Genomic DNA, 18,897 nt, shown 5'->3' on the forward strand with positions numbered 1-18,897 from the left:
GGTATGGAAACACCAATGCCCAGGAATGGAGAAGACTATAGTATGGGGTGGATACAGCCCAGTCCATCACAGGCAGACCCTCCCCACCATTGAGTACATTTACGTGGAGGACTGCCACAAGAAAGCAGCATCAATTATCATGCTGTGCTCTCCTCTCACTACTACCATCAGGCAGGAGGCCTGGGGTTTCACAGCACCAGGTTCAGGAGCAGTTACTACCCTACAACCATTAGGCTCTTGAAGTGGCATGGATAATTTCACTCTCCACGACTCTGAACTGATTCTAAGATCTACAGACTCACTTTCAAGGGCTCTTTGCAACTCATGTTCTCAGTATTATTTTTTTTGCAGTTTGTCTTCTTTTATCCAATGATTGTTTGTCAGTCTTTGTGTTATTATCATAAATTCTATTGTAAATTATTTGCCCTGTAAATATGCACAATAAAATGGATCTCTTGGTAATATATGTTAACATATACATACTTTGATAATAAATATTTACTTTGAAATTTTTATTCTCACCCTACTGGGTGCTATAGGAACTGCATTCCAGACTTGCCACAAATGCACAAAAGATTGTCAACTCCTGCAAAGTGTTTTTGTTTTAAAAGAATTTAGCTGCATGCCAAAACTCACAGAGAATGAAACACATTAATTTGCTCTTCATCAAATCATTCTTCAGAGCTGGGGACCCAATATGAACACTAATATATCAGGTTTTACAGGCTGAACTTGAACAGCTAAACAATGAACATGTGTTAACTCCCGAAAGTAATGTGGTTTCATAGTAAAACACAGAGTGCAAATATAGCTTCTCAGTCATAAGCTGCATACCTGTTTTGCAGTTACAAGATTGATAGAATCAATTACATTAACCTTTTAAGTGAAATTAAGGCCGGAACAGATGATGTAATGAAGACATAGAGGTGAGCTAGGTTATAGTCAAAACCTATACTGACAAGAAATTAACAATCTGGTAGTCACATGCTAACATTTGCTATGGATTGGAAAAGGAATGGATAAAAAGATATGAACGCTGAAAGTTGGTCATAAAAATTAATTAAATCTCAGATGTCAAGCATCTATTCACATGTCTGTGTCAGCGTGTGTAACTCCAAAGAGGGGCTCTGTTGAAAAGTCAGAAAAGGACTGTACCTGACAAGATGCAGCAGATCATTACAATCCTACTGCTCTAAGTAATCAAGTAGATGTTAACAACAGACCCTCCCTTACCTATCATTCCATCAGGAACTGTTTACAAAAGTAGATTTCCCATTACATCCATGCACTTTTTTAAAACTATCATTTCTGATTGTGCAGAGATCCAATGACAGTGCTTGCCAGATTATGTCATCTGTGGCAAAGCAACGGTGTACTCCAGTAATCTCTTCTTCTGAGAGTTTAAGGTGGTTGGCAAACAACTTTAAGGTGCATCACTGCCACATTCTAAACTGGAGTGTGGGTCAGGATATCCAAATCCTATATATTTACATTTGTATCACATACTATTTAAAAAAGACCAAAATGCTTAAGGAACCGCACTATATATTTAAATAATAATACTGTCATTCTTTTTGCAAAACATAGTTAATGTTAAATTGTATTTTATTCTGCAATCACTTTAAAATCAACCATCCCCTCTGTTGATTATATCTTGGACACATCACCAGAAGATACTGAACCATTTCTTGTTGATTACAGTACTCACACCTCCCATTATTGTGTTTCTTCATTGAAAATAATGTACTATTTAACCATGTGCCCAAACCTCAATCTCAATATTACCACCACCTTTTTCCTGATTTCTTCAACAATCCCACTTCCTCCTGGATACTATAATGATGACTGCCTGTCCTCTCTTCATCCCACTATTTTCTCCACATCTTTTAAATGTAAAGTTTAATACTGTTTTTCATTTCTCCTTAACCGTAATTTATTTGAATATCCACTTCTGCTCATCTAGTTGCCTCCTTTGCTAATTTATCCCACTTGCTCATTCCCTCTAATACCTACATGTACTGGAATCCACAGAAGGCATACACAGAGTCCCATTATTTAAAGTCTAAATAAGGTTTGTATTATCTCACACATGATGTCTGGTGTTGAATGTAAATCTTTTAGATTCCTGATTGTTGTGCTTTAATCAGACAATATTATATCTCTCATCGGCCTCACTTCCTCCTCTAATGAACTCAAACTCCCAGTCTAGAATTTCCCCTTTAATGTGATTGGTTCCTGTCATGCTTCTTTTAAAAAGGGATCCATCATTGCTAAATAGGAGGCCAATTACATTGAACAATTCAAACATAATACCTTTTATTAGGACAACCTTTTTTTTATTAATTTTCAAAGTGTTTTACAGGGAACCAAAAGAAATAATTCAGATAAATTTAAAGAGGAAGCTGTAAAATATTGATATTATAAAAATATTAAAAAACATTACATTTTGAAAATTTTATGTAAAAAAGATTAGAGTTAACAAATATAAATTTCTTTGAGCTATAAATAGTAGTTATGGCTTAGAAAACCATTAAAAACTTACTAAGACTTCATGCAACAAAGCTAGCATTTCAGGTGAGTGGTTTATAAATTCAAAACTGGAATTGCTCTCAATCACATGTATATTATAAACAATTTCCAAAACCCTCTTCTATTGCCTTCACATTTCACTACATCATAAGCTTTACATATACGACTACTCACTAATTTCTCCTGGTTTTATTGGAGATGTCTGCAACCAGTGCAAATTAGCAGGGCAGCAATGACGGCAACACTTGAAGAGTTCTTGAATATGTACATGAATTGGAAATGTTTAGAGGCTGGGGTCCCCAACCTGGGGTCCATGGATCCCTTGCTTAATGGTATTGGCCTATAGCGTAAAATGGTTAGGAGCCCCTAACCATTTTAGAGGGATATAGGCCAAACCCAGGCAAATGGGACTAACTTCAATGGGAATCTTGGTTGGCAAGAACCAGTAGTGAATAAAGGCCTGTTTCTGTACTGTGTGACTTTACAACGGCAACTTCTGGACATCCAAGTTAAACCAAGCATGTGTGGAAATTCCAAGATTACAAATTGATGCCTAGAGAGAAAGGCCGAAAATGCTGATTTCATTTTTTGTTGTTACTACTGCAAAGCACGGGACTTGTACCCAGTGGGAAATGTTTCCTTGCAAATGACATAACGTGGTCTGGTGTTCAATGTTTGTGAACTTATGAAACTAAATTTGATTCAAAATGTGCATGGGTTTTACAAGAGAGACATGGATCACAAGAAGAATGTTTGAGACAACAAGAGTTTCAACACTTGGCCTGTCTTAAAAAAAGAGTGCAACAAATACCCAGAAGCTGAATGAACCTGTTTAAACTCAGTACACTGACAGTTTGGAGGGCAACAAATCTTTTGTTTGAGGATTTGGCACTGAAAAGATTCAGTAGCACATAAGATCCAGGCCTTATATAAAGAAAGCTCTCTCCCATAGACTCTGTCATTCTTCAGTGGTTGAAAAAAAATCTGAGAGTCTTCCAAATGTATATGATGGATGAATATTACAAGCACACAGATGTATAAGTGAGGTGAACTTCTACCCAATTTTTAAAAATTCCCTGTACTTAGAGCCAACACCATCTCATCAGTACAGCAGAGTTTCTCTCCATTCCCGATGGTTTAAAATGTTGTTATTAGTTATAACTAGGGGCTCCGACAGCCTATCAAAAATAGGCACTGTACACTTTTACCTATTAACAAATATGATTATCAGCCATGGAAAGTAAGCATAATGTCTGCTTTCAAATTCTGTTTAGGCCAATTTAGTGTATATTTCATTCTGCAAATGATTTCTAGTCTTGTAGCACATAATTTGCAATTTGTTTCCACAAGAGTATACAGTTCCTTGATGCATCATATCCAACTGAAAGTAGAGTACAAGAAAAATCTTTGACATTTCATAAAATGCCTGCAAAATAATTATCATAGCACACAGGTAAATTTAAAATACTGTACTGCTCTGATATGAGGTTATCTTAATACTCTTAAATTTCACTTGCATTGCCTTATATGTACCTACTCTGAGGTAACCCTCTAATCTGTAACATCAGGTACTATAGAAGTAAATGGCAGCTAAATGGAAGATCAAAGATTAGGATGTACAGTGGATTCTAGTTAATTGGGCCAATGGTTAATCGGGGCAATCACTTATTTAGGTTAACTCTTAAGAACAAAAACTCTTAAACTCTTATCTCTTAAGAACAAAAACTAACCGATAAAATTGCCAGAGTTGTGGACGTTAGACATTACATCAAGTTTCAAGTGAAGAGTTTTTAAATAGCATCAGTTGTGTATGTTAGTGTTCAAAAAGTAGTTATTTTTGTCACTGCTGGTTGTCAAGAATAAGCAGCAATACAATTCCAAACTGTTTTGCTCACTGTTGTTTCAAACATTCAGGCTTGGAGATGCCATAAACCATTTCACTACTTTAACAAATTAGGAACTATGAAGAATTTGAAGTTACTGACAATCATCTTAAATATTACAATAAAAATAAAGATTAGGAGGATACAATCATCAATAGTATTGTATGAAGGCAGCCCATTATCTGCTCTAGGTGTCTGCACTGATTTTAGTCATTATGTACACTGGACAATAACTAAAAGTAAGTAACACAGTTTTACATACTGTAGTACTATTGGTAGTGTTCTAATTTGTTCTGTATTTCATTTAAATACATAATTTGTTACTCAGTTTGTCTTTTTTTTAATACCTTTTTAACTTTTTCCATGAAATTTCGGCTAATTGAAGCAGCTGTTTAATTGGGCCGAAATGTACTGTCCCAATGTCTCCTGATATGCCACCTCAGCAATGAAAATCTTGCACTACAATATATTCTCTGATTTTTTTGTACTATGGTCTTCTTTATGCAGTTTTTCTCTCTCTTCACTTTCTTGTAAATTTATGCAGAATTAATGAACAATTTATATTCTGTATGCTATCTTGTACTTGGGTGCTTATGATGCTGCTACAAACAAGTGTTTCATTGTACCTGTAGCTAACTGTAGTTGTGCATATAACAATAAACTCAACTTTCCATGCCTTCAGATCTGGCTTGCTGCTGACCTCAATGCAATGTCATTGATTACAGCCCAATTCCCAATGGATCTCCACACATCTTTTGTGTAGAACATGCAACTTGCAGACTGAGTCAGTGGTGAGGGAGGCCAATGCAATGTTAGCATTCATTCCAAGAAGGCAAGAATACAAGAGCAGGGACGTGATGCTGAGGCTTCATAAGACACTGGTAAGGCATCACCTTGAGTACTGAGAAAAGTTTTGGGCTCAACTAAGAAAAGGTGTGCTGGCATTGGAGAGGTTCCAGAGGAGATTCACAAGGATGAGTCCAAGAATAAAAGGGTTATCGAGGAACATTTGATGGCTCTGGGTCTGGAGTTACTGGAATTTAGAAGGATGAGAGGGGATCTCCTTGAAACCTTTTAAATGTTGAAAGGCCTAGACAAAGTAGATGAAGAAACAATGTTTCCCATGATGGGGGAATCCCAAGAGGGCACAGCTTCAGATAGAGTGGAGTCCATTCAAAACTGAGATGCAGAGAAATTTCTTTTGCCAGAGAGTGGTGAATTTATGGAATTTGTTACCACAGGCAGCTGTGGAGGCCAGGTTGTTGGGTGTATTTAAGGCAGAGCTTGATAGGTTCTTGATTGGGCACAGCATCAAAAGTTATGGGGAGAAGGCCGAGGAGTTGGGCTGAGAAGAGGAGAAACTGAATCAGCCATGATTAAATGGCGGAACAGACTCAATGGGTGAAATGGCCTAATTCTGCTCCTATTATCTTATGGTCTTTTGGAACATAGAACTGAGACAGATCCAAAGCTGTTCCTGCCAGTGGTACAGCAGGTAGTGCTATTGTCTCAAAGCTCTAGTGCTCCGAGTTCAATCCTGACCTCTGATGGTGTCTGTGTCAAGCTCTCCTTGTCAAGAGTTGGGTTGTCCTCCTGGTGTTCTAATTTCCTCTCACAGTGTCATTGGAATTAGTTTGTTATTGTCTAAAGTACCAAGATACAATCAAACACTTTTTCTGCATGTTATCCAGGCAGATCAAATCATAAATAGGCATATCAATGTAGTGAACAGTGCAGAATATACGTAGTGTTGCTGAGACTGAAAAAGAGCGAGTGCAGGTATCTCTGCCATTCCTCGCAACCTTGGCAAAGCTATGATTCATCTGGATAGGTATGCTGGTTAGTAGATTAATTGGTCACTGATAAACCCTGATAGCAGAGTCAAAGGGGAGATTTTCATAAGAGAAAATAAGTTGCAGGGGAGTATCTGGGGAAATGGAATTATTGTGATAGCTCAAAGGTCTCCTTCAAATGGTCTCCAGTGTCATTATGAAGTAAGAAAGATAAATAACAATTTCCTAAAAATTATTTCTCAAGATGCAGGTGTCACAGGGAAAGTATCACTGATTACCCTTTCCTGGTTACCCAGATACAACTAATTGGCTTTCTTGGCCATTTGACAGCAGGCAAGAAGAGATGGTAAAGAGGGAGATTTTGGTAAGGGAGAGTTGAATGAGGTAAATAGTCATGGATAAACTTGGAGGAAGGGCTTCCCACTCTACATCTTTTTTAAAGGTGCCAAATTGTGCATACGTTCAACTTTTACAAATGGATAAGGTATTTATAAATTACTAAGGGAAATGCTAACAAGAAAGAATTGTATGTTGGAAATCCTTTGCTGCCTGAAAGTGTACTTGTTAAAACAGTGCAGTTATTGCAAAATAATCCTTTACAAAATACATGTTTTGATAAGTCCTTTCCAACATTGTTTAGGGAGGAATGAAGTCTGGAAGACTTTCTATAAGGAACAAAGAGAAAAAAGTACTTAATACTTCTCTGCCATTTCTAAACTTGTGGAAGGAACTCGCACTCAATTTTGAGTCAATCTTAGGAGAATCAAATAAAGTTGAGCTCAGAAACACACCGCTACAGCAATGCCATTCTGCATGACTTAATAATTATCTCAAGCTGAGTCAGGCCAATGAAATGGATATCTTAGCAAAACTAAAGCAAGCTGAACAGACCAAGCTTATTTTGAATCATACAATTGGGTTAACATGCTTTAAAGTACTTCTTTATGAAGTACAATATCTGGATAAGGCAAAATAAAAAGAAAAATAATTGCTCCATAAAACACTGCACAGCCACTGTTAAAGATACAATTGCAATATTAGCTAGAGAGACGGAACCTAATGAATTTAGCTACTACATGAAATAGCAGACAGAAATGCTTTTGAAAATGGCTAATATTTCCCAGTCATATAACATTTTGATAAATGATAATGTGATAAAGTCTGACATGTTACCTTTTAGAAGGGAAAGGTTAGGAACATAGTAAAAATCCAGACTTACTGTGCAGGCTTCCAACTTTAAAGCTTGTTTTTTTCAGAAAAAACTCAGAAATATCAGGTACAGTCAGACTGGACTGATGAAGGAAGTCATCTGCAGCTAAAGTGATATTTTAAGGGTTGATTCCACAAAGGAAACTTAGCTTCAAAGAAGTATGAGAACACGAGAGGTTTCTAAGCAAACTCCCAATAACCAGGTGAAAGTGAAAAACTGGCTCTCTCAGCTTTCATCTTGGGTGCCTAGTTAACTATAGTTAACTCTGGTGCTTTGCAGTAATATGCAGTCAAAACCTAAAAGTAAAAAATTCTGGCCTTTGAAGGAAGGTAAGTTTGTCAGTAGATAAGTACTAGTGGATTTTACATCTGCATTCACATTCAAATCCTACACTGTGTTCACATGAAGGAAGGCATGAACATAACCTTCATAACACTGGGATGAAATTTTAGACTTATTATAGTAACAACTATTCATTATATTCAAGGTTAGGTGGTGGAATCCCAAGCATTGTTCTATACCAAGACCATTTTAAAAATTTGCATCCTTGGTTGTAAATCCCTCCATGATCTCATCCTTCCCATAACCTTCAGCTCCTGCAGTCCAGCAGTGCCCTAGAGACCTGTGGGCTACTTCACTTCTGGCCTCTTGCCAATTCTAATTGCTCCTCCAGTCTGACAGATCTTCAGCTGGCGAGGTACTAAGCTCCAAATTACCTAAAGCCTGCTCTAAAGCTTTAAATTAGGTTTTATTCTAACATTGTGAGATCAGGCTAAAACAGGAAACAGTTACCATTGGGGCATGATTACAATAATTACAGCAAATTAGGTTTTAATGGAGATAAATACAAAGGTACCTCTTTCACCAAGGCTCTTGCTCATCCATTCCAATATTGCCTTATAAGGCTGAGTTTTGCTTGTATGATGTGTCTGAGGACACCTTGCTTTGTTAAAGATGCCACAACAGTGCAGCTCGTTGGCAGTGAGCAAGGAGGATCAGCAAGACACTAACTGCAATATCTGGATTCAGTCCAAGCAGTTAGACGTTGCTTTCAATATCATTAGCTGTGGACAAAAAAAATATGCCTGACTTCCTCCGTTAACCACTATTCAGTAACCCGCTGTGTGTACGAGTAATGCTGGTACAACTAAGGCAGAACAGCCCACAGAACAGGCCATCAGTGAAATATTTACAACCTCTGAAAGTAATTCTTGTCACCTCTGCCTTAAATGGGATAATCCTTTCTCTGAAATGAAATGGAGCCCTCTAGTTCTAGAGTACGCCATAAAGAGCAGCTTCCTTCTGCACCCTTCAGAATCTTGTGATTTTCAGTCAGATTACTTTGCACTTTTCTGAACTCCAGTGGGTACAGGCTCAGCGTGCTCTCCATCTCTCCCGTTCAAAAATCAGCCCAGTGAACCTCCACTGAATGGCCTTCAATGCAAGTATATCTCTCCTTATGTAATGAGAACAAACAGCACACAGCCTCTCTCTACATTGCTCTTCTATCCTTCCCACCAAAGTGAGTCATGTCACGTTGCTCTACAAGGTGTGAAATGTAATTATAGCATAAATGTCTACAAAACTTACAAGATCATAATTGGTGAGGGAAGAGATTTGCATGAAAATTCAAACTCATGGCATGCTGCTCTTCAGAGAAAAGTGCTTATTTCTGGTGGGGAATACAACTCTGAACATTTCCATGCCCACTACAGAAACTTTATCTGGTACATTTAGTCATAAAGCAGCCCTCTTCACAGGATGACTGAAATGAATCCATCCAGAACACTCCAAACATTTTGATTTATGTTACAGTTTTCAGTTGGTTTCCATCTAGTGATTTCTTCAGTGTATTTTGTGTTTATCCCTGATTCAACCATATGTTCCGGAATTGAAATGATCTGGATTAGATGGCAGCTCCCCAGCCTGATGAATACAAGTCATCCATCTGGATGATTGTAATCATCTAAAAATCTCTATGGTCAACTTTTGGTGCTAGCTCACAAACACTAGATTTAATGAAATCAAATGACAGCTTTTCCTATAGATAACATGTATCACAGATTAATTCAGGGAACTTCTGATTTCAAACCTAAATGTGAATTTTGCTGACTCTCAAACACAAGGAAGTCTGCAGATGCTGGAAATCCAAAGCAACATACAGAAAATGCTGGAGGAACTCAGCCGGTCAGGCAGCACCTATGGAAAAGAGTACAGTTGACGTTTCAGGTCAAGACCCTTCGTCAGTACTGAGAGGGAAGGGGGAGCAATACCAGAATAAAAAAGTGGGAGGAGGGGTAGGAGGCTAGCTGGAAGGTGACAGGTGAAGCTAGGTGGGTTGGGAAAGGTTACGGGCTGGAAAAGAAAGAGAAATGATAGGAGAGGAGAGTGGACAATGGGAGAAAGGGAAGGAGGAGGGGGCACAGGAGGAAGTAACAGGCCGGTGAAAAGAAGTAATAGTTAAGAGTAGGGAATAGAGGAAGGGGTGGAACATTTTGTTCAACCGAAGGAGAAATTAATATTCATGCCATCAAGCTGGAATATAGAAGTGTTGCTCTTCCACCCTGAGGTGGCCTCATCTTGGAAAAAGAGAGGACCATGGATCGACACTTTGGAATGGGAATGGGAATTAAAATGTTTGGCCACCGAATTACTGACTCTGTGGCATTTTATCTTGTTTTTGTGTTTTCTTTTGAAATAATCTGCCAGATTTAAATGTTCAATTCCCGTAATCTCACTAAAAGGCACACTGCGGATTCTCCCTTCCCATTCTGGAATGCCCAGGATTCTCCAGACATCAGCTACAACACCTTTGCCTAGTTAACAGTCCAGGTTCCATGCAAATGAAAGGTTGTGATGATGCACAAAGATAAAACAATTGTAACATTAAGTTTGATCAAACTCACTCTACTCCTTCCTACCTCACTGAAAATACTTCCGCAATGGAAATCAAAACAACTTGTGTTTGGGCGTTCAAGCAAAAGACCTTTTATGGTGAAACCCGAATATAATCAAATAACAAAGAGTGCTAGAAGCACAGTCATTCCAAAACGTCTACCGTTTTCATTATGCTATCTGTCATCAGTCTTGGAGCAAAATCTTGCTGAAGGTGATCTGCACAGAAATGAAACTAGCCTGACATTTGCTGACACTTGCGGATTGTACCCACGTGAATCAGCAACAGCCGATACAGGAGCAAGATAAGGAGAAAATAGAACAAGATGCCTCGCAGTCTGAGAAATGTTGTCTTACGGCTGATATCCTTTAGATTTTGTGGTTGCGTGGTGGTGCGAATCATGAAATGTCATTTAATTTTAAAATGTTCAGTGTTTTCCTTTCCACAAGCAATACCAGCAACAGCATAACGTTGTACTGCTTTCCAGCTTTTACAAATATAAAGCTTCATGATTTTTCTTGAGGAATAAAAATTTTATTTTCTCCCTCAATTTTTCTTATGACATAGAGGGAGGCCATTAGTCCCACTGAGACTCTGCAGTAAGCATATCCCATCAATCCCATTCCCTGTCAGAGCAGATTAACTTGACCATGATTCTCTTAATAGTCAACTGCACCGGGGAGATTTACAGCAGCCAATGACTCTACCAACCCCACATGTCTTTGGGATATAGGAGGGAAATGGTGGAAAGCCCATGTAAACTTCGCAGAGACAATACCGGAGGTCAAAATCTCACGACCTGAGAGGCCTGGATATGCCACTGTACTGGCCAAAAAGCTTCCTGGGGACAACTGCAATAATAGTAATTTATTGACCTTATCCCTCCAAGAGGACTACAAACCTGTAGAGTTTGGAGCTACATTGGCTTTATGCTTTGGCTCTTGGTAGGGTCACCCATGCCAAAGAGGTCAAAGGGTAGAGGCCAGACTAAGAGTGGGGGTTCAGCTCAGGGCTAACAACTCTGACTGGTCAAACAAAACTGACACAGAAACAGCAATGAAGAATACTTCTACATCTGTGTGCGATGGTATTCCTGAGTCTCCACCCGGGACTTACATGACTGACAGTAGAGAAAACCTGAGAGGAAGTTACTGACACAATGAAAGAAGCCCTGAACACCACTAGAGATAGAGGAACTTCCTTGCTGCCCTAAATGCCAGTAGCATAATGGGCAGAAAGTAATTTACCTTGGTGTCTCTGGGATGAATGTCACAACTGCCTCAATTCCTTTTGCAGTTACCTGCCCAACGATTTCATCTGTCAGAGGGAATCACTCAAACTGCCGAGGAGTGGTATCACGCAGGGATCAGGGCTATTACAAATGATAAACAAGACAAAATCTGCAGATGCTGGAAATCCAAATAAAACACAAAATACTGGAGGAACTCAGCAAGCCAGGCAGCAACTATGGAAAAGAGTACAGCCCAAGACCCTTCAACAGGACTGGAGAAAAAAAGATGAGAAGTCAGAGATGGGGGGGGGGGGGTGCAGAGGTAGAAACACAAAGTGATAGGTGAAACCAGGAGGGAAAAGGGCTGCACTAAATAGTTGGGAAAGAGATACAAGGTCAGTGAAAGGGGAATCTAATAGGAGAGGGCACAAGGTCATGGAAGAAAGAAAAAATGGGTGGAGCACCAGACGGTTAGGCAAGGAGAAAAGGTGAGAAAAGGAAAAGGAGATGGGGAATGGAGGGGCCGGGGAATTACTCCAAGTTCAAGAAATCGATGTTCATGCCATCATGTTGGAGGCTAACCAGACGGAATACAAGGTGTTGCTTCTCCAACATAATGGCCTCATCATAACGTGTACAAGGCCATGGACTGACATGTCAGAATGGGACTGGGGAGTGTAATTAAAGTGGGTGGCCACTAGGAGATCACGATTTTTCAGTTGGACGGAGCGTAGGTGCTCGGTGAAGCCGTCTCCCGATCTACATCGGGTCTCACTGATATACAGGAGGCCACACCGAGAGCACCAGATATAGTCGGTGACCCCAAAAGACTCTTAGGTGAAGTGTTACCTCACCTGAAAGGATTGTTTGGGGCCCTAAATGGTAGTGAGGGAGGAGGTGTAGCACTTATTCTACTTGCAAGGGTAAGTGACAGGAGGGAGATCAGAGGGGAGGGACGAATGGACAAGGGAGTCACTTAAGGTACGATCCCTGCAGAAAGCAGAAAGTGGGGGAGAAGGAAAGATGTGCTTGGTGGTGGGATCCCATTGGATATGATAGAAGTTACAGAGACTTGTGTTTTGGACACAGAGGCTGGTGGGGTGATGGGTGAGGACAAGAGGAACCTTATCCCTCCTGGGGGTGGGGGGGGGGTACAGGATACTTGAGTGAGGACAGACATGCGCAAAATGGAAGAGATGCGCTTGAGGGCAGCATTGATGGTGGAGGAAGGGAAGCCCCTTTCTTTGAAGGAGGAGAACATCTCCTTTGTTCTGGAATGAAAAGCCTCATCCTGAGATTGGGAGGCCACTTTGTTGAGAACCTTGTTCCATCCACCTGAAAAGGCGGCTCTCCCAGAGGCCACCCATTTTAATTCCACTTCCCATTCCAACGTGCCCATCCATGGTCCCCTCTACTGTTGCAATGAAGCCACACTCAGGTAGGAGGAGCAACTCCTTATATTCCATTTGGGTAGCCTTTAACCTGATGTTCATCAATTTCAGAACACCGAGTAATTCCCCCCCACATTCCCTTTTTCCTCTCTCTCCTTATTTCCTTGCCAGCCCATCTGGTGCTCCTCCCCTCATTTGTTTCTTCCATGGCCTCTGTCCTCTCCTTTTCCAGCTGATCAACTTCCCAACTCTTTCCTTCACCCCTTCACCACCCCACCCCAGTTTCACCTATCATTTTGTGTTTCTTGCTCCCCTCCCTCCCACCCTCTATCTCTGATTCTTCGTCTTTTTTTTTTCTCCAGTCCTGCTGAAGGGTCTCGGCCCAAAACATCGACTATACTCTTTTCCATAGATGCTGCCTAACCTGCAGAGTTCCTCGAGCATTATAAATGATGTTTACCAACTTACACATAAATAGGCAGTACACTGTAATTGACTTGCAGAAAACTCATACTGAGGCATTTCTGAGGCAGAAAAATCTAACCTAGTTTCTCCTCGTAATGCTGTAAATGAGCTTTGCACAAAGGAATGACATCATACTGCACAACAAATATCTGGGTTGCTCATGGCTTTGCATTCAGACAGGAAATAGGGGTTCAATATCCTGAAGTGCTCAAATTTTTCCAAAGTTGGAAATGTTACATGAGAAAAGATTAATTTCCAATTTAAAAAAAAAACACGTAATTCAGTTTCATTATTTCCTCACACAGAAACAATGACTAACTGTAGCAACTCAGTAGGCCAGTCAGCATCTATGAAAAGAATAGACAGTCGACATTTCGGGCCAAGACCCTGCATCAGGACTGGTGAAGGGTCTCCACCCAAAACATCGACTATTTACTCTTTTCCACAGATGCTGCCTGGCCTGCAGAGTTCATCCAGCATTTTATGTGTGTTGCTTTGGATTCCCAGCATCTGCAGACTTTTTCATGTTTATAATGACTAACAATATTCATTTCTTCTTCAGTATTGATGGCAAACTTTGGTAAACAAGCAGCAGTCCCATTCCTTGCAAAATTTTACCGTGTGGCTCAGAATATCTTGGGTGAGGTCATGACCGTATCAGTGGACGTCATGTATGTATAGAGCCTTTTGTGCCTGACACTGATTAATTTTTGTGCAGAGGCATGGGACAGGCCCAACTTGTGAACATTTTTCATTGTGTTAGCCCTGTCCTCATGAGTGATATGGGCCAAACAGAGGCAATCGTGACTACCTCAGATTGGCAACTGGGTCAGCACAGGCATGTTGGGCTGAAGGGCCTGTCACTCTTGTGAAGTAAACATTGTTTATCATTATGGTTTAATTTGTTATGACTGATAACCTCCACACAGCAGGCACAACCTCTGCTGACCTGGCCCACTCATACTGGCTGGCTTTCAAAAGGCACATCCAATTCCTTGTCAACTCTGTTCCTTAGAGCCTGTCCTGGGGTTAGAGGACTGTGTACGTGCACGGGTGGGAGGGAGGAATGGGGCTAGTTCTGGTGTTGTTTTGTTGCTTGCTGTGCTCTGTGTGGCTCTGCCAAGCAGTGTGCGAACACTACGTTGGTGCTGGAATGCGTGGCAACACTTGCAGGCTGCCCTCAGCACACCCTCGGGAGCGCTTATTGTTAACATCCATGATGCATTTCACTGAATGTGCACAAATCTTGAAATCTAGACTCGCGTACATCTGTTTGTTCTGTGCCTTTGAGCAACATGACAACAACCAAATCTGGAACGTCATTGCTGAAAATTTTTACAAACCCAGCTTGCTGTCTCAGCCCATTATTGTGGGTGTTTTCTTAGTTTGCTATTGTGATAAGTAATTATATGCACCCTCCTATTGTGTTGCATTATGCACCCCATTCGCCTCAATATCTGTGGAGCTTCACCAGAATATCAAGGCAAACTTTCACTTTGACTGTGCTCTCCGTCTCTTCAATAAAACATACTATAACATCCTGACTCATAATCGAACAGCTATATCAATTTTCATGTCAATATATTTTTTATTAACACCACAAGAAAATAGTGTTGGTATGATAAACTCATCTAAAACATCAACCTGAAAAGTTAACCCTGTTTCTCCTTCCACAGAAGCTGCCTGAGTGTTTCCAGTATTTTCTATTTATATTTCCAGCAAAAAAATTCTTTTTTTAATCTAAAACTCCCAGAAGCAAAACTGGAAATAAAACTGTCATGCTCACTGTTACTTTGTAAGTCTTCATGGAAACAGGGATGTTATCCAGAGAGTAACATTTTAATGCAAGGCAACACAATTCAAAAACTAAGTGCAAGAACACAGATGCTGGGAATCCAGAGCAACACACACAAAATGCTGGAGGAGCTCAGCAGGTCAGGCAGTGCCTATGGAAATGAATAAACAGTTGACGTTTCAGGCTGAGACCCTTCTTCAGGACTGGAAAGGAAGGGGGAAGGCAACAGACTGAAAAGGTGGGAGGAGGGGAAGAAGGACTAGGTAGAAGGTGATAAGTGAATCCAGGTGGAGAAGAAGGAATCTGGTAAGAGAGGAGAGTGGGCCATGAGAAAATGGGAAGAAGGAGAGGAATCAGGGGGAGATGATGAGGATTGGAGGCAAGAGGCTGGAGTGGGGAATAGAAGGAGAAAGAAGGGGAAGGGGAAAATACTGGAAGAAGGGATTGACGTTCATGCCATCAGGTTGGAGGCTACATCTAAGATGGGCTTCACCAGTGAGAAACATAAGGCCTTGGACCAACATGTTGGAATGGGAATGGGGATAGGAATTAAAATTGTTGGCAACTGGGAAATTCCACTTTCGGCAGATGGAGCCGAGGTGAACTATGCACATGCTCAGTTTTTAAATGGGCACTCTGAGTGTTTAAGATTGTTTGCGATAACATTGCATTGCAGCAAAGCAGGAACACCATACAACTCTCCAAATGAGGGCAAACACAGGGATATAGAGAAAACAGCATGTAGTTGCCTAAAGAAATACACCAGCTCTAAGGACCTTGGGATATTGTGATGATATGTCACGGAGCCTCATAAACCCATTTTTTTCTTTTCAAGTATAGCCAACTTTTTGATATGTTTTTTGCAGAATATGCAACAATGTGATCAGGATTGGCGGGCTTATTAGAGAGCGTGGGCAAAACCAAGAATGATCTTTGATTTTGACAGGAAATTGGATTGCATGGCATGTTTTTGTGTGTTTCTCAACTTCAAACATCAAACATCAAACGTAAAGGAAAACCAGGGGTTTGCAACAAGCTCAAAGATTATTTCATTTTCTGTTCTCTTCCTCCACCTGCTTGATGTGCTGACAAACAGAGGACTAGATGATCTCGTGGAATTTGGGATTACAGTCCAATAAGTCCAGGTAATGGGTAAAGGCAACCACTCACCAGGAAAGTAGCCATCCCAATACATTGAAACCCACATCAGCATGAAAACATTGAAAGCCTACAGAGCAATACAGGCCCTTTGGCCCACAATGCTATGCCGAACATGTACTTACTTCAGAAATTACCTATCATATCCATCTCCACCGTTGCCGGCAGCTCATTCCACACACTCATCACTCCACATAAAAAAAACTTACCCCTGACATCTCCTCTGTACCTACTCCCCAACACCTTAAACCTACGTCCTCTCATGTTATCCATTTCAGCCCTGGGAGAAAGCCTCTGACTATCCACACGATCAATGCCTCCCATCATCTTATACACCTCAATCAGGTCGCCTCTCATTTTCTGTTGCTCCAAGGAAAAAAAGCCAAGTTCACTCAACCTATTCTCATAAGGTATGCTCCCCAATCCCGACAACATCCATGTAATTCTCCTCTGCACCCTTTCTATGGTTTCCACATCCTTTCTGTAGTGAGGCGACCAGAACTGAGCACAGTACTCCAAGTGGGGTCTGACCAGGGTCCTATATAGCTGTAACATTACCTCTCAGCTCTTAAACTCAGTCCCACGGTTGATGAAGGCCAATGCAGAGTATGCCGCCTTAACTGCAGAGTCACCCTGCGCAGTAGCTTTGAGTGTCCAATGGACTCGGACCTCATGATCCCTCTGATCCTCCACACTGCCAAGAGTCTTACCATTAATACTATATTCTGCCACCATATTTGACCTACCAAAATGAACCACCTCACCCTTCTCTGGTTTCAACTTCATCTGTCACTACTCAGCCCAGTTTTGCATCCTATCGATGTCCCGCTGTAACCTCTGACAGCCCTCCACATTATCCACAACACCTCCAACCTTTATGTCATCAGCAAATTTACTAACCCTTCCCTCCACTTCCTCATCCTGGTCATTTAGAAAAATCACAAAGAGTAGGGGTCCCAGAACAGATCCCTGAGGCACACCACTGGTCACCGGCCTCTATGACCCATCTACAACCCACTCTTTTCCTTCTGTGAGCAAGCCAGTTCTGGATCCACAAAGCAATGTCCCCTTGGATCCAATGCCTCCTTACTTTCTCAATAAGCCTTGCATGGGGTACCTTATCAAATGCCTTGATGAAATCCATATACACTATATCAAGCAAACACGAGGAAATCTGCAGATGCTGGAAATTCAAACAACAACAACACACAAAATGCTGGTGGAACACAGCAGGCCAGGCAGCATCGATAGGGAGAAGCGCTGTCGATGTTTCAGGCCGAGACTCTTCCAGCATTTTGTGTGTGCTATTGTTACACTATATCAAAGGCTCTTCCTTCATCAATGTGTTTAGTCACATCCTCAAAAAAAATTCAATCAGACTCGCAAGGATTGGTGGAACATTATAGGCAGCTCCCAGTCACTGGAATCTGGCAGTGAGAACCTACCTTTAAGTAATGCATTACCCAGCTGTCCTCAGGCTCCCCACATCCCCACTCCAGTCAACTGCTTACCACATCCCACTAGCTCCTGACCTGTTCAACATCCTCATCTACACCTTGTCTACCCCTCTATTTACAATTCACCTATGAAAACTTCCAAGCTTCCTGCCCAACTGCACCCTACACCTATTAAATCTGGCCCACCTGCTTCACACTTCTCATCTTGGCCTCCCCCTCACCCCTCATTCTCCCACTCCACCATAGCCCTATCCTTCCTCACTGAACTCCCTTAAAGATTAAAGAGTAGGGTTGCTTGTCATATGTACATCAAAACATACAGTGAAATACATCATTTGTATCTTCTGTAACTTGCTAATTTCTGTAATGGACACTGTCCCACATTCCAATCCTTAGCCTGACAACTCCCTACTCAGCATAACGAACAGCTTCAGGATCTCCAACCCTCCTCCTCCTCTCCACCTCCACAACCCAAGCCAACTCCACCCCTCACTCTTGCATTTGCCCATATAGAACCATAGAACACTACAGCACAGTACAGGCCCTTCAGCCCTCCAAGTTGTGCCGACCCATATAATCCTTTAAAAAAAGTACTTAACCCACACTATCCCATAACCCTCCATTTTTCTTTCATCCATGTGCCTGTCCAAGAGGCTCTTAAATACCCCTGTTTTAGCCTCCACCACCATCCCTGACAAGTCATTCCAGGAACTCACAACCCTCTGTGTAAAACACTCACAATCCTCTGTGTAAATAAACCTCTTACCCTACCTTGTACTTTTCTGACTTTCTTCTTATGCTCCCCAATGGAAAGGACCTGCCCATGTAAAGCCTACTCTGCCACAGATGGCATTCAAGGCCTTGGTACCACTGAATTTTATGACCACAAGTCTCCTAACAAAGCATTCATTGGTCTAATGTGCAATGGTAGTCTATTGCGTCTAACAAGGTGCTATTCCCTTCCTTTCCAGTTTTATTCTGATTGCTTTCTCAAAAAAAGAGTCCTAGAAACAGGCCCTCAGGCTCACACCAACCAAGGTGTCCACCAATTTGCCCACATTGGATCCATATCCTTCTGAACCTTTGCCA

General features: G+C 41.1%; 1 protein-coding gene and 1 long non-coding RNA gene across 8 annotated transcripts in view; one reads left to right on the forward strand and one right to left on the reverse strand.

Moving 5' to 3' along the window:
* atxn1a (ataxin 1a) overlaps nt 1-18,897 on the reverse strand; it is a 309,041-nt gene that overhangs the window by 222,014 nt on the left and 68,130 nt on the right. Inside the window, exon 1 of one of the 7 annotated variants that reach the window (XM_059945539.1) lies at nt 8,272-8,287. The exons of the other annotated variants lie outside the window; for them this stretch is intronic. The gene's annotated coding sequence lies outside the window, so the exon portion shown is untranslated. Of the gene's footprint in view, nt 1-8,271; nt 8,288-18,897 lie in introns of those variants that run through there. 7 annotated transcript variants of the gene reach the window in all.
* The window catches only part of LOC132378553 (uncharacterized), a 74,644-nt gene that overhangs the window by 51,748 nt on the left and 3,999 nt on the right, over nt 1-18,897 (forward strand). The gene's annotated exons all lie outside the window — the stretch shown is intronic.

Source organism: Hypanus sabinus, chromosome 20 (assembly GCF_030144855.1).
Source record: "Hypanus sabinus isolate sHypSab1 chromosome 20, sHypSab1.hap1, whole genome shotgun sequence".
Taxonomy (NCBI): Eukaryota; Metazoa; Chordata; class Chondrichthyes; order Myliobatiformes; family Dasyatidae; genus Hypanus; species Hypanus sabinus.